We start from the raw sequence: 14,085 nt of genomic DNA, 5'->3' as shown, positions 1-14,085 counted from the left end.
CCCGACCTTGCGCTCTGTCTTCACGTCCCGTATAAAGTAGAAACGCTACTTTAAAACATAGGCCTACTTTGGCTCAGTTTCGACAAAAGGAAAAATTAGCAGTTGGTTAGCTGGGCTATGCCACCGTATACACAGCTTTATTGTTTGCCTATTTCTCTGCACCCGTTGCAGATAACGGGAATTTCTTGTGATACAAAGAAATGTATGAGTAGAAGCTCTATATTGTGTATTTTTTTGGTTGTCTTTGTTATACCTGCGGTCGCTCTCTAACGACGCTTTTTTTTAGTAGAACGGGAGCTGCAATCTTGTCAAGCTGTGTACTACAGGTTTTCTCCGTCACTTCTTTTTCTGCCGGTATGTATTAGGCAGATAAACATCTAACACAAACAAATTAAGTGTTAAAGTAAATTTGCGTGCAGCGGCGGATTGCTCTGATTTTTTTCTTCTTTCTCTCTTTTAGGCGATGCCACGGAACACGGCAAAGTGTTCAGTTTGTTAAAAATAAATTGTTTGTTTTTCTGTTCAACCCACCACGTGTCAGAAACTTAAGCAGAGAGGGCTACAGGCGTTGCCTGCGTGCATACATAAGGTGAACATGATTGATGAAATATACTGGGCTGACATAGAACGCCGGTATGTTTTCGACACCTGGTTACTCAAGCCACTGCCAAACCACGGTTAATACATACCAATTACGGAATTGTTACACGAGAACGAACTCTTTAAATTCGAGTAGGGGGATTGTTGTTTGGCAGAGTGGGAGCTTTCCGTAAGATTCTGAATTACGGAATTCACGCTAGAAGGAAACGTACACCTTACATTTTAGCATGCATGGAAGTTCAGCAATAGAGATCAAGTAGTCCGTATAACAAGATTTTTGTTATCCTGAAAATGTCCATTCTTGAAATTACGGAAAGTGCTCTGCAATTCATTACTTCTGGGTTGTTCCCTAAACCGGAGGTTTTTTTATACGGTGTAAAGAGCAGCCTTTCAAAAAGAGTTATCGTGCACGTTTTTCTTGCTAGGGCCTATCGCGACGTTTATGCCTGTGAATATATTATCCTGAAAGGTTGTTCGACGATGACAATGCATCCGAAAAATGATTTGTTGAAGCCAATCGGCTGCAACCTTTAAGATTGCATGAATACTGAGTGCTGACAATTGGTGTTTTAAATATCCCTGTGTACGGATAATACCCGGGAAAACACGTTTTCATAAAGATATGGAAGGCAACACTTTCAAATTATAGTTTGTAGCCATATTGGTCCTTTGCCTTAATTACGATTTTTCCTACGGCTACACATCGATTGTCCGAACTATTCTTTACGAGCTTTGAACACGAGAATTTCACTGGTGAGCAAACTCTCCTCTCTGCTACAAAAATCATTCATATTTATTTTTTGCTAAGTAAACACAATATTAGTGTATAACATCGGATACAGAAGAATGCAAAAGTCGTTGGGTATCTTTAAAATTTTCGCCTTTCCTGCGTAGGTGCAATAGCCCACTAGCTTAAGAGTTTCAATTACTCTCTCGCTGCTGCGGGATTATTGGTCTCTCCATGCTCGGGCTTGATAGTATCAGAACAAATATTTTTACAATTCATGCGGTCCAGTAACCTGAGTTGTCAAAAGCAGCCTATGGATGTATTTTTTCTTGCTTATGTGAGGCATGATAGCATTGCAAAATAAATGTCGGGTACTTGCTCCGAGGCCACATCTTCATTAAAACATCGAGACCCAATTATTGACGAGTAAATGGCTGCACAGAACAAAAACTGACATTTCAATTATAAGTTCCAGCAGTGACATTTAATTTGAGAAACCCTCACCTTGCGTCATAAAATTGAACATTAGGACTTTTCAAATGTCACGTGTCCTTGCAGTGAGAAATATATAAGCACACCGCACTCGGTGACTTCTTCACAGGTTCATCCTCAGGGTCCACTTGGTGAACTCCACACCTGCCGTTTTAAGGTGAGGTTTTTATTTTGAAAAGAAAACTGTGGTTGATATTATTATTACTTTAAGTCAAAAGTGTGGTCATATACTAAACTTTTTACAACATTTATGTCGACGATGAAAACGTACGTTCAGGAGTACCAAATTTCACCTATATGCCAAGTGATACATTCATTACATGTAAAAAAGAGTAGACGTATTTTGTTTTAAACTTTTATTACTTAGCAAACAAGCGATTGTTTAGCCGACAAACGTTAAAATCTTTACTATACACTTCAAAATTAAGGAAAAATGTTTGTTTAGTAAGCACTGAGGTTCTCTTGTAACTTTATAGATTTCCACAGAGTACCTCCAAGTATTTCGATGCGGTCACTCAAAAAATACCTGCGCAGTTTAAACACTACACGTTTAAGCGCCCACTCCGGAAATTGAAAATTAAGTGTCTGTACAGACTAACAGTGCCGACGCGCACAAAGACAAGCGGTAGCCTAAGCCACGAACATCTCACATAATTGCAATCGTAGTTAGAAGCCAGTGGGGACAACCATAATCGCAGAGAGAGAGCAAAGACAATTTTCTTGCTTCTGAAGTTTTAACCTTGTTTTGGCAAGCAGAGGGAAGATTCTGTATGTGACCTACTAAAAGCTCGGTACGCGAGCCGGAACGCCGTACTGTATTCAGGGAACGGCTGGTTTGCAGCGACATATATGATAACAGTTTTTGAACTGACCCCTACTATACGATCAGCTACAGCAGCGTACGTACGTGAGATACCGAAAACTTTGCAGCTGCAACCACTTCGCAATCACTTCAGAATTGGCACTGTACGCAAGGCAGGTACATATTTTTTACAAGCCATGGAGGAGTAATTTTGCAAAACATTTACATCACTAGCTGCTAGAAACAAAAAGTCAAAATTATTCTTTGCTAATCAAATAAACAGTTTTAGATTATTTCAGTGTAGTCGAGTGATAAACACATCATCAAAAGTGGCAACTGACTTTATTAAACCACGTAAATGGATTCAAATATCTCCTTGGAAAACACTACTAGAACAAGAATGGTGTGTAACTTACACCTCAGATTTGTGCGCTGTGTGTTATTGTTTGCAATAAAATAATTTCAACTTGACCCTTTTATTTAGGTGCTGCGATGATTGAACACTGTGATGTGAAACATCGTTGCATATATATGGGTCTGAAAGCCTTTCTCTTCTTCCAGATTATCATCATGAAGTTTCAAGTTGTGCTTCTTGCGCTGGTCATTTCCGGTCTTCTTCTTGTGTCGGGTAAGAAGGTTTACAGAAAAACGTAATGTTAGTTTCAGCCCCACGGTTCCTAAACCTCTTGATAAAATGGTTGAGTGTGCTTTGATAATAATCCAAGCATTTGAAACAAAAAAAGGTTTACTATTCATATCTGCGCAAATGACGGCGGGAGGATGTACTTCAAATGCAAAGCGTTTATTTCTAATAGCTCTGTTTCAAATAAAACTCGAGGTGCAACAAAGGATAACTGAACCTTGCTTTATTCATCGGAGTTCAGATGTTGAAGGACATAATTTACCGTCTTCACTTTTATATATAAATGACTGATTCTCTCACTATAAGTACCACCATATTCATGCAAGCAACCTTCCGATTTACGACACGGCGTAACTCAGTTAGGCAGAAATGCATATCCAAAGAGCTTGAATTAGGAAAATTAGGAAAACCGATTTTGCCCGGCTATGAAATAAACGCTTTTTAGTGCTTAGCTTTTTTCTTTCTCTGTTTCCTATTTTTTCCTGCTGTCCGCTTTCAGCCTTGTTTTGCTATATTCTATGCGAGTTACGCCTGCTGCGCTGGGCCCTTTACTTATTTTTTGCTTCATAAACGATAAATGTTGTCACCTTCCAGATTCTGGTGCCACCCAGCTAAAACACTTGTTCATTCAGGACGGTATTCTCTGTAGTATTTGCTCAATGTATTCAGCCTTGAATTTGACCGAATGAAGCTCTGCGACATTGCAAAAAGGGATGGGGTGTTTTGAGCTTTCCTGGTATTTTGACGTATTGAAGTATGACATCACGGTCCACTCGAACAAAATAAAGCGATGTCTGGGTTTATTTGCTATAGAATAGCAACATAAAAACCTCTGCGTAGTTTGTAGGGTGAAGATTACCTATTACATTGCTGTAGGCTCAGCCGATATCAAATAAAAACATACATTCAGATATTGGCACGTTGGTAGTTACCTTAAGAAGCGGCTTTTTGATTGCCTCATGATGCTCAATAATCGGTTGTAAGTCGGCCATCATGCAAAGTTTGTAGATATCATGCTGTCTGTTTCTTTCTTCGGTGTCTTCAGAAACCACAGTGGAAGCTGCTCCCATGGCGAGCGCCGATAGCCCCGCCGTGGAGCGCTCCGATGGAGCTGCACCTACCGAGCAGGAGGGGGCACCTCTTCCCCCAGGCTGCCTTGAATCTCTGTGTGGCTAGAAGATGAAGATGGGATGAAGCAGTGATCAGCGCCCGCTCGCTTTCCTCCTGCTCGCCAAATGATGGCACTATCGCTGCTAAAATAAACAACTGTTTTTCGCGCCAGTGTATTGATTCCTAGGAATTTTCATACACCAACAGTCACCTAGGTATACCACTGTTGCATGAGAAGGTGTGTATTTATTCTTTGGTTGCAGATGGTAATTGGTGCAGCTGGGCAGACTTTTTGTGTGGAGCTGTAGCCTCGTCTGGGAAGCGCACCGCGTATATTTTTATTTCTTTTGCAGAGAATGGTGTGCTGCAGATGGACAGGAGGGTGAGGGTGAAAGTCGTAATTGGCATCTTTGCGTTAAACATTAAACTGGCGTGCAGGTATTGGACATGGTGTACGACGTCATTCAAACATTTACTAACATCCCGCCTAAAGATACGACTACATTTCGCACACGATGCTTTGAGAATTTAAGGGGAAATTTGGCAACCGTTATCTATACAAACAATGGTCTCTATAACCGATTGAAAGGACAGCCAGAATAAGCACTTTTAGAGGAGCAGCCCATTAGAGGCTGCGGCTGTTTACATCTCCTGTCGTTATCATCGCCGTAATCGTCGTCTCATGAAGTCACGGTACTAAAACACCAGGAAACTCCTTTACGCCTCGCGGTAGAACGTAACGCGCACTAAAAACACCCGCACACTCGCTTACATCTCGCGCTAGAGGGGTGCGAGCATCAAAGACAATAGACTTTGCAGCAAAGCTGTAAACCTGTACCTTCCAAAGATTTCATCACCGTTGGAAAAATGCCAAGGGGTCAAGAATGCACGCATACTCTGCATTCTTCGCCCCTCCCCAGGTTTCACGTTATTACAGTTGGCCCGAGATTTTGTTTCAACATAGTACTTATTGCGGCGATTGTTTGGATACCGGTAAGGTACAAGTCGACGGCATACGACCCTCAAGAAGCAATGTCGACGACAACTAATGAACACCAATCGATTTCCAGAGTTCCTGCAGTTATTCTGTTGCGGATGCAGTTACGTTAACCATATCCCTATGGTAGCTAATTTCAATGCATTATAAAACAGAAAAGTACGCCGCTGGTGCACGCCTTCCTTGAAATGCTGCCCCGCAGAGAATCCGGTAATATGCACCAAGGTATCAAAAACTAAATCAATAACTTGGTATGCACCAAGCCATCAATAAATAACTGAAAAATATTTTAATGAGCAAGCATAAGGAGAAACAGATACAGCAAATTTGTGTCTGTATTAAAAACTGGTGTTAGCACTGTGACAAGTAGCGACGTTTTACCTTACCACATAGGAACGAGCCCCTCCAGCAGTAAATGGGAAAACTCTTAACCAGCGAGAATATATGCTTTTAGCACCGTAGTCGTTACTTTCGCCGTGAAATCGCCTGTCTATTTTTTTACTCCTTGTGGTCTATCCATAGAAAGAACCTACATTAGCTGGCCTGACAGTTATCATAGACGCATGAGTCAAACTAAAAAAAGGTCGACCAAACTAATATTGTTGGAAGTGGGAGTGGCAGGAGATCATCGGGAACAACTCACACACAATGTACTCTTTTATGGAATGATTCTCTTATTTCTTATCTTGCCACGGCAGATACCAGGCTTTTAGGTTGGGGCTGCGGATCGCAGTTGACGTGGATATTATTTACTTGTAAAGCCACACTAACGAACATAGGCTGTCAAAAAAGTGGGGTTCAATTTAAATATCGTTTAAATTGAAATCTCTAGGTACCCAATTGTTCCACTACAACAGCCACAATAAAAGGGTGCAGCTTGCACAAGTTGTGGAGGGGTTAAGAAACAGTAAAGCTGGCGACCCCTCATCCTTTGTATGAGACCCGCCTCTTGCTTCATCGTCAGCATTAGGAGCCCACCACATCCACTTCAGGACGAAGGCCTGTTTCATCGACCTCCAACTGCTCCTTTCCTGCGTCGCTTGAGTCTACTGTTTGCCTCCGTATTTCTCTATTTAACATTTCTATTGAGTAATCGGCCTTCCTCTTTTTTACACCCTCTCCCGGTGTGTACTCTATCACCCTGGCAGCCCACCGACTGTCATTTTGCCGAATTATGTTGCCAACCAAAGTCCATTTATTGTACATGATGTGAACTATGATATCTTCTGCTCTAAATTGTTCCCCAATCAAGGAAGTTTTTTCAGTCCTAAGTGTTTCTCTGATGAATATTCATTCCCTGGCCCGTTTAGCCGAGCTAAGTTTTTTATTCAAATTGCTTAGCAAGGCGCCCATTCCCGCTCCATTAATCATCACTTCAAATCACTATTATCAAACATGTCGCTAATAGTCCTCAATGCCTGGTAAGTCCGGATTGTTTCGTTGTAAAGCTTTCACATGGCACCGAAAGTGGAAGGTGTCATTAGGCGCTAGAAACTGCGCTCAAGTCCAAAGACAACGCTCGCGCAACAAAAAAAAAAGAAATTCTGTGCTCCGGTTAAGCGATGACAGCTTAATACACGCATTGCTCTTGTCATTCCCTCAATATTTCATTCAACAATGCTGCTAAGCAAAACCTCCCGCACGCTTTCGCAAGGAATGGCCAAATTTTTACATAGTTCAGAGGCTCCCCGAAAAGAATCAATACTCTCCAGAAGCATGTCTATATTCCACTCATTGGCATAACTTCCTAGGAAATATTTCCCTTTGCCTCTTTACCTCATCAATGTTTGAGGGTCCATGTCCCTAGGCAATTTCGCAACTCTTATGCTTTCTCTTGAGTAAGCCGCCGGGCCAAATATGAGGCAGATGCTGAACAATAGGTTTATATACCCACAGCCAAATATAAACGTTTAATTTCGGTGATAACGTTCTTGGGTCTGTACACGTACCTTTGTATCTGTGTCTACATAGACGCTGAATATATTTATTTGAAGAAAAGACTAGTGTAAAGTTACCTTTTTATTAAACACTAAATCTCGAGTGTAAGACTGAAATGTTTGAAAGGGCATATTTTGTTTTCACTGTATTGATTGATATTGGTTATTATTTTCTTCAATCACGGCTTACGAGTGCTTTTGCGTTATCTATTTACACACTTTGCGTACACCAAGTATTGTACTTGTTTAGCCAAGTGGTTAATTAAGTTTTTGTTTTCCCTGCAGTCTATCTTTATCTGGGCCTCAACTTGCTTCGGCTGTTGGCCCGAAATCTTGTTGCATATTTGTAATCGCAAATTTATCGGATAATTATGAAAAAAAGAAAAAAATTGTTGAGCCAAAGCAAAATACTACGCATGGAATGTTCTCAGGTTTTGTAACGAGATGGACCCAGGTTCCATTCTTACTACGGGAACTGTTTTCTTTCAAAGTGGTTGCTCATGTTATTGTTCCCCGCCGCTGCAAACCCGTAAAGCTTTTCCTTTTGGGTAGTCCAGTGTCTACGTTGCCGGATTCACCATGAAAAATTACTGTTATAATTCTATAATTGATTGAGTGATGGAAGAATTGATTGATCAGTTTATTGATTGATTGCATGAATTAACGCACCGACACTGCACAGGTGATGAGACGCGCCATAGTAGAGGGCGTCGGAAATATTTTTTCCCCTGACAATCTATGGCGCCTAAATCTCCAACACACAGGCCTTTTACCTTTTCTCCTCTGCCATAAAAGCGGCCGCCGTGCCGAGAAATTGATCCCGGGTTCTTGTCCTCACCTGCACAATGCCAGAGCCACTGAGCCAGCCATGCAAGAGCACGTTTTAATTCGCGGAGGCCTCTCCCTAACCACAAGTTTTAAAGCAACACTTCGTACCTCTACACGCCAAAAGTTGTGTAGCGACCACGGCGTCAACCAGAAAACACCTGCGAACAAACAAAATAAATTAGTGGCACCGCAAGGAATCGAACATGCATCGAATAAAAATGTAGAGCGAGATCCCATTCTTTTTGCAATTGAGCTACCGGCGCACGCGGTCAGGTAGGAGTAAGATGCTGTACGCACAAAGCACAGCTTCGGGTTTACCGGCATCATGTTTTCAGAATGGTACATGATAGCTTTATGCGACTTTTCGTGCTGCCAGGCGCTCCGCTCAAGTCACGGGTAGCGGCCGTGTAAGTGATAGTGGTTCGGGCATTTAGTCCTCGAGAAGAGTTTGGAATGGAGTTCAACAACGATACCTAAGAACCGACTGCAATCCGTAAAACGCACTTTGACCTAAAGTTCACGAAGAATAGAACTGCTGTGAAAACGCAAATTCTCAGTGCGTTTAACACTCATCATAACGGCGTTCTGAACATCGCGCTGCAGTGTAATCTCAAAGAACGTGTTGCATGTCTCCACACCTCCACAAGGTGTATTGCCCGGGTATTTTTACTGGAAAGCAGCATATGGTAACTCCCTCCCCCAGTTTTTGCTCCGGTGCAGTGGTTTGCACGGCGCCTATCCAGTGCTTCTCCTCGCCACCGCCGATCCGCATTCCACGGCTGCTATTCTCCTCGCAACCAGCTATGCATTTTTGACAAGTTTCCCAATCGGCTGACAATTGCGCTAGCACCGTTATCAGAAACTGCACTTTTCACTCCCATTGGGACGTACGCGTGTGGTTCACTCGCGATAATAGTAGTGGCGATAAAAGGAGCATCGGCACGCACAGCAGCGCGAATGCACGCAAAAACAACGCAAAGCTGCAACCCCAGAACATGAAGTACTATTTGCCTAATTTCAAATGGGATTTCGTTGATCGCCATTTCGGTGCCAGTATTGAATATTGCGATAATTTCTGGTTTATTAACAACGTCTTTAAAAACGGAAACGCCTAAGATTTAGCCAGAAAGGTGGCGGTGCATCGGGTTCTCGTCAAGCGATCCCCGCAAAGAACTTGCACCGCTGTATAGTTGATGGTGTGCAAAGCCTGCGAGCCATGGGGCGGCCACCAGTCATTAGCTCCTTGGAGGCACTTAGATCAACCGATGAACAAAGCCGCGCATACCAAAGGGAGAATCAACGTCGCCGCAGAGCACCACGAACCGGGTAAGCTGAGGCAAAGAGTCGAAATTTCAGCAATCAAGGCGACGCACAACAACGCAACACTGAGAACGCCGCAAAGCTGCGCCGTTACCGCGCCGCCACGCAGGACAATGCCTTCAAAGGTGTACTTTCAAAATTTAAAAGCAATTTCCTCGATCGTCATTTCGGCGTTAGTTGTGAAGTGTGCGATAGATTCGGGTTTCACAATGACGTGCTCAAAATCGGAAACTCTAAACATTCGGGTTGGAAAAACCCCACGCTTCGATTGTGGCCGAATACTTTCATAAAAGGTCTTCCAACGTTAAGGTGTTCGTCCTAACTAAAGGTGGAGTCCTCCTCACTAAATAGCGTTATGCCTAAGTACGCGACCACTTTCGGCTACGTATTCCTGCCGCGCACAATTCATCTTCGCCTAAACGAGGTCGAGGGGCGCCTGATCACACCCCGTTTGATGTTTTTGTGCATAAGGCGTCTCTCTCACGTACGCGGTCAGTACGGTATCGGAGGCCAGATAGTTAAGCTTCCCATAGATGTGGAAAGAACCCTGCAGTGTCTCCCTTGCCACATCTTGGACGACAGCGCGGTAGACGTTTACATCAAGTGCCGACTCACACAGAAGCCGACTAACAAGTCAGGAGTGGTCAAGAACGATGTAATCAAGGCCTGGTAGGAATACTTGATGGATGCGCGTCTGTACAAGTGCTACATCCCCGGAGATGCTCCGGTACACGACGAAGTTGAGGCTTGAATGAGGTGATGGAAATCAAAAAGCCCGTTCAGTGCGCCTCGGATATTCACTCCGTCAGTCGGGCAGTCGTGTACGACGAGATGGGTCTCGCGGGAGGCACTCACAACAGCGTTTGCACCGGGGGCGGGCTTTACTGAGGTTTTGCTACTTTGCTACGCGCATGGAGACGAATAGGCGTTCCTTCAAATCTACACCGGGCGCCCTTGAAAAATCACCAGTGTACATCTTACACCGCTAGCAAATGCGAGCCGTGAGATAATGCGCACGGACAGGTGCGGCGTTGAACGGGATCATATTCTCTATATGGCAATGAAGGTCTTCTCCTGCAAGGTGGTCGAAAAAACTCTGACCTTCCGGATGAACAAGGCCATTAACAAGATTACTACAAGGCAGTTACAAGACGGGGACGTCGTGCGAGAGGCGGTCATCACGGACTTGACGTTTATTCAAGGCGTTGCCAACACAGCCCATTACTGGCAATAACAAAAGAAGGAAGTATTTTTTATGATCAGGCAACAGCGTAAGCGGTGGGCTTCTTCTTGACCACGTCTGCCTCGGAAGTGCACCGGATCGGCTCATCGCCATGCTAGATCTTTTGAGGGCGCACAGTACTTGCGAAATCCAGAGGTCCATCGAAGACATGTTCTCCATGGATAGAGTCGAACTCCGGAACAAGGATCCGGTCGCATGTGAGACCAACGCTAACAAACTCTAAGATGTTTTCCTAAATGTTCCTAAAGTCTGGGTAGTCTCTCCATTAGTTCGTTCAGCTCAGTTTGTTTATTTAACCAAACCATGTCTCGGGAGGAGAGGCAGAAGGCAGATTAACTCTGCCTAGCGGCGGCAATCTATTTTTACCCGCACCTTCACCCGCACCGTTTCCCGCAGGGATACCCGTTCCTTTAAATTTAAACATACAATTCCGCAGTTCCCCTATCCAGGAATCAACATCAACTCGGTTTTTCGGAGTCCTGTTCCAAAAAAATCTCTCGTGGACACCACACGTACAATCACTTATATCAAATCTCTGTCGTGGAATTGGAATTTTTAACAAGCTAAGACATTGCCTACCAGCAGTTGTTAAACGCGATATATATTATGCGCTCGCCCACTCACGTATAAGTTACTGCTGCATAGCTTTGGCGACCACAACTCAGTCTAACCTAAGAAACCTTTTAAAGCTACAAAGAGAGGAATGCGGGCTTTTTCCAACCTGCACATAACTGAAAGCGTAGCGCCGTACTTTGAAACTTATAAGTATTCGATATCCGAACTTTATACAAATACAAACTAATCCTAGATATCTTCCATCAGCATAGGACCGATAAAGCACTGTTTAAAACTAACTACTCCCGAAAAACACCTCTTACGAACTACGAAGAAATCTAATAGAAAAACCGCGCTCTCGAACAAAAATATGGTACTCAGAGATTACCATCTCAAATACCTCATCTGCTAAACGAAAACACAATTTTATTGCATAATTTATATAGTTCTCTAAGAGTGATAACTTTCAAAATACTTGTAGAAAAATACTCTTTGGAAAAATGGCATCTGAAAGTTAATTTAGATTTGAAATGTGTGACAACCTATTCGCAGTGTTGTATTTTATATACCTCACACGACTGTTTTGTTATGTTTTGTTTTCATCAGTCCGTGTACACAAAATCTATTATCCTAATTTCATTGTTTATGCAATGGCTTAAGCAAAAAACCCTTTATTTACCTGAGGTGATAGTTAATTCTGTTCTGCAGTTATGTACATCTATTTGGTGTTGTGTGTGAAAATTGTAAACAAATTACAACTCGAAGCTTCTACAGCGATAGGGTGCGATGGCCCAGTCAGGTATGGTTTTGCATTTCGCCATGTACCCCAAGACAATCGTGAAAAAGTTCTCCTTGTTACATATACCTCGAAAAAAATATAATTGTTTTACGGACAACATGAATGTCGGTACTCGCGTGCGACCGCTTTATATGCCGTAGTATGTGCCGTCATGAGAAGGTTTACTTGAATACTGTTTTAGGTATACCGTAATATTATGTTGCCTACTCGCTGTAAGTGCAAAAAAAACTTTGCTTTGGTGTTTTTCTGCTAAAACTTCATCTTCCTAAACTTTTTCTACTCGTGTCACGGTCTCTATCTTTTGCGTAGCATATATCTGTTATCATTACGGTTTTTGTGATTTGTCATTGCTTTATATAGACAACAATTGTGTTGATATAGTTTGCCTGTTATGTCATTTGGTTTGTTGCATGTTTATAACTTCATTGACTCGTGCTTGAATGTGCGTCGCTAGTGCTGCTGCCGTTGTGCTACATCAGAGACCGGGCCTCGTCAGGCGGCCCGATCGGGCTCGATCAAGTGGAAACTTTTGCCCCATTTGCCTCGGCAGAAGAATAGAAATTATTCTACCTTGCACGGTGAACTTGTATTCTGCCTAAAAAAATAAACAAACAAACCTTTGACATGTAACATTGCAACATTGTAGCAATGTAGCATTGGGCCAGAACACCATACTCAGAGCTGTCGAGAAATCTTTGTAGGTTGTGAAGTACAGGCGTGTGATACGTGGATGAGACATTTGGGATATTGAAAGCGCTATTCCTATTTTGGGAGTAATAGATTAGACGTGCTGGCAAAAATATCCAGCGGCTGTCACGAGGCACAAAGAGACAGCAGATATAAAGAACAGGGGTGTACTAATATGTTTACTATTTACCCCAAAATTAGCAATATTTGATTTAGCTGCAATTCTTTTATTCCATTTCGAAAGCAAGAATGCATATTAGAAAAGCTGAGACAAACCATCCTTCATCATGTCAGTACAGACTATGCTGGTACAAGAAGACGCTGTATAATAGCCTGTGTGGTATATATGGAAACAGCTTCGCTGAATACGTTGGCAAAGAAATCGTGTTTGAGTTCAAACGAGTCCAAATAGTCCAAAGCTGCTTCACCCATCCCTACAATTTGCCTGTTGAATAACTGGCTCATCACCGGCTGATCATAGTTGCATATCAGCTTAACGTTTCACGCACTAAAATATTCGCACGATCTTCGGATTCCGTGTAATGGTGAGCATTTAAATCTAAAAGTTTGTTTCGATTGAGCACAGTGTTCGGTTGAATTATCGATCGGCATGTTGGAAAAACACTTTCAACAATTGGCTCTTACAGTGTCAAGTGCACATATGTTTGAAGGACGCGGATGGAAAACCGAAAAGAAAAATAGGTGATATGTGTTCCTGTTTGAGGCAGATGAGTTTGCTTGATGGCTGAAGAAACAATATATAGTATAGTGGTGTACCATGATAATGCAAGTATTGAGCTGCACTATTCCACAAAAAAGAGTCCTCTACTCTAGCTCAAAATTTAAATTAAGCGCGCTTGACTACGTGTGCACATGTTGGCATGGTTATTTGCCGAGAGGGTTACGTGAGGCAGAGTTAGATCCGCATAGCCGAGAAATGCTTTGCTTTTTGATATTTCAAAAGAAACGTGATACTTGATATCTGTTTGGTAGAAACTCTTGACTGCCAGTGTTGACATTCTTCAAAATATTTTGTCCAACGTAACACTGTCTGACTTCGCAAGCAGTAAACTACATTTGGACGCCCAAAAAGTTGAAGTGTGTTTGGTTATAATGTAATTTTGTGATGAAATTAAGACTTGTACAAATACGCAATGCTACTGAAAAACAATGTGTCCTATATCGGTGACCTTTATTGCCGGCCGAAATTCCAAAGGCACATTACTTCCTGGTCACCGACAGACAATGTCTAAAACACAACTTTTGTTTGCTATTGCAACGATGGCGCACTTATCACCCGACACAAAACATCACAAAATATACAAAGATTGGGGTGTGTTCAAAT

The 14,085-nt window shown here is 42.6% G+C and overlaps 2 long non-coding RNA genes across 2 annotated transcripts in view; both read left to right on the top strand.

The window, feature by feature from the left end:
- LOC144146808 (uncharacterized) overlaps window positions 1-14,085 on the top strand; it is an 80,116-nt gene that overhangs the window by 36,802 nt on the left and 29,229 nt on the right. The window lies entirely within an intron of this gene.
- LOC144146809 (uncharacterized) lies at window positions 1,880-4,545 on the top strand. Its single transcript, XR_013317718.1, has 3 exons — window positions 1,880-1,976; window positions 3,183-3,249; window positions 4,310-4,545. It is a non-coding gene; the product is annotated as an uncharacterized LOC144146809 (long non-coding RNA).

The sequence above is a fragment of the Haemaphysalis longicornis genome, unplaced genomic scaffold (genome assembly GCF_048455015.1).
Source record: "Haemaphysalis longicornis isolate Haplotype H1 unplaced genomic scaffold, Haemaphysalis longicornis Haplotype H1 scaffold_7, whole genome shotgun sequence".
NCBI lineage: Eukaryota > Metazoa > Arthropoda > Arachnida > Ixodida > Ixodidae > Haemaphysalis > Haemaphysalis longicornis.
The sequence above is the reverse complement of the archived record's forward strand: the minus strand, read 5'-3'. Positions and strand labels throughout refer to the sequence as shown.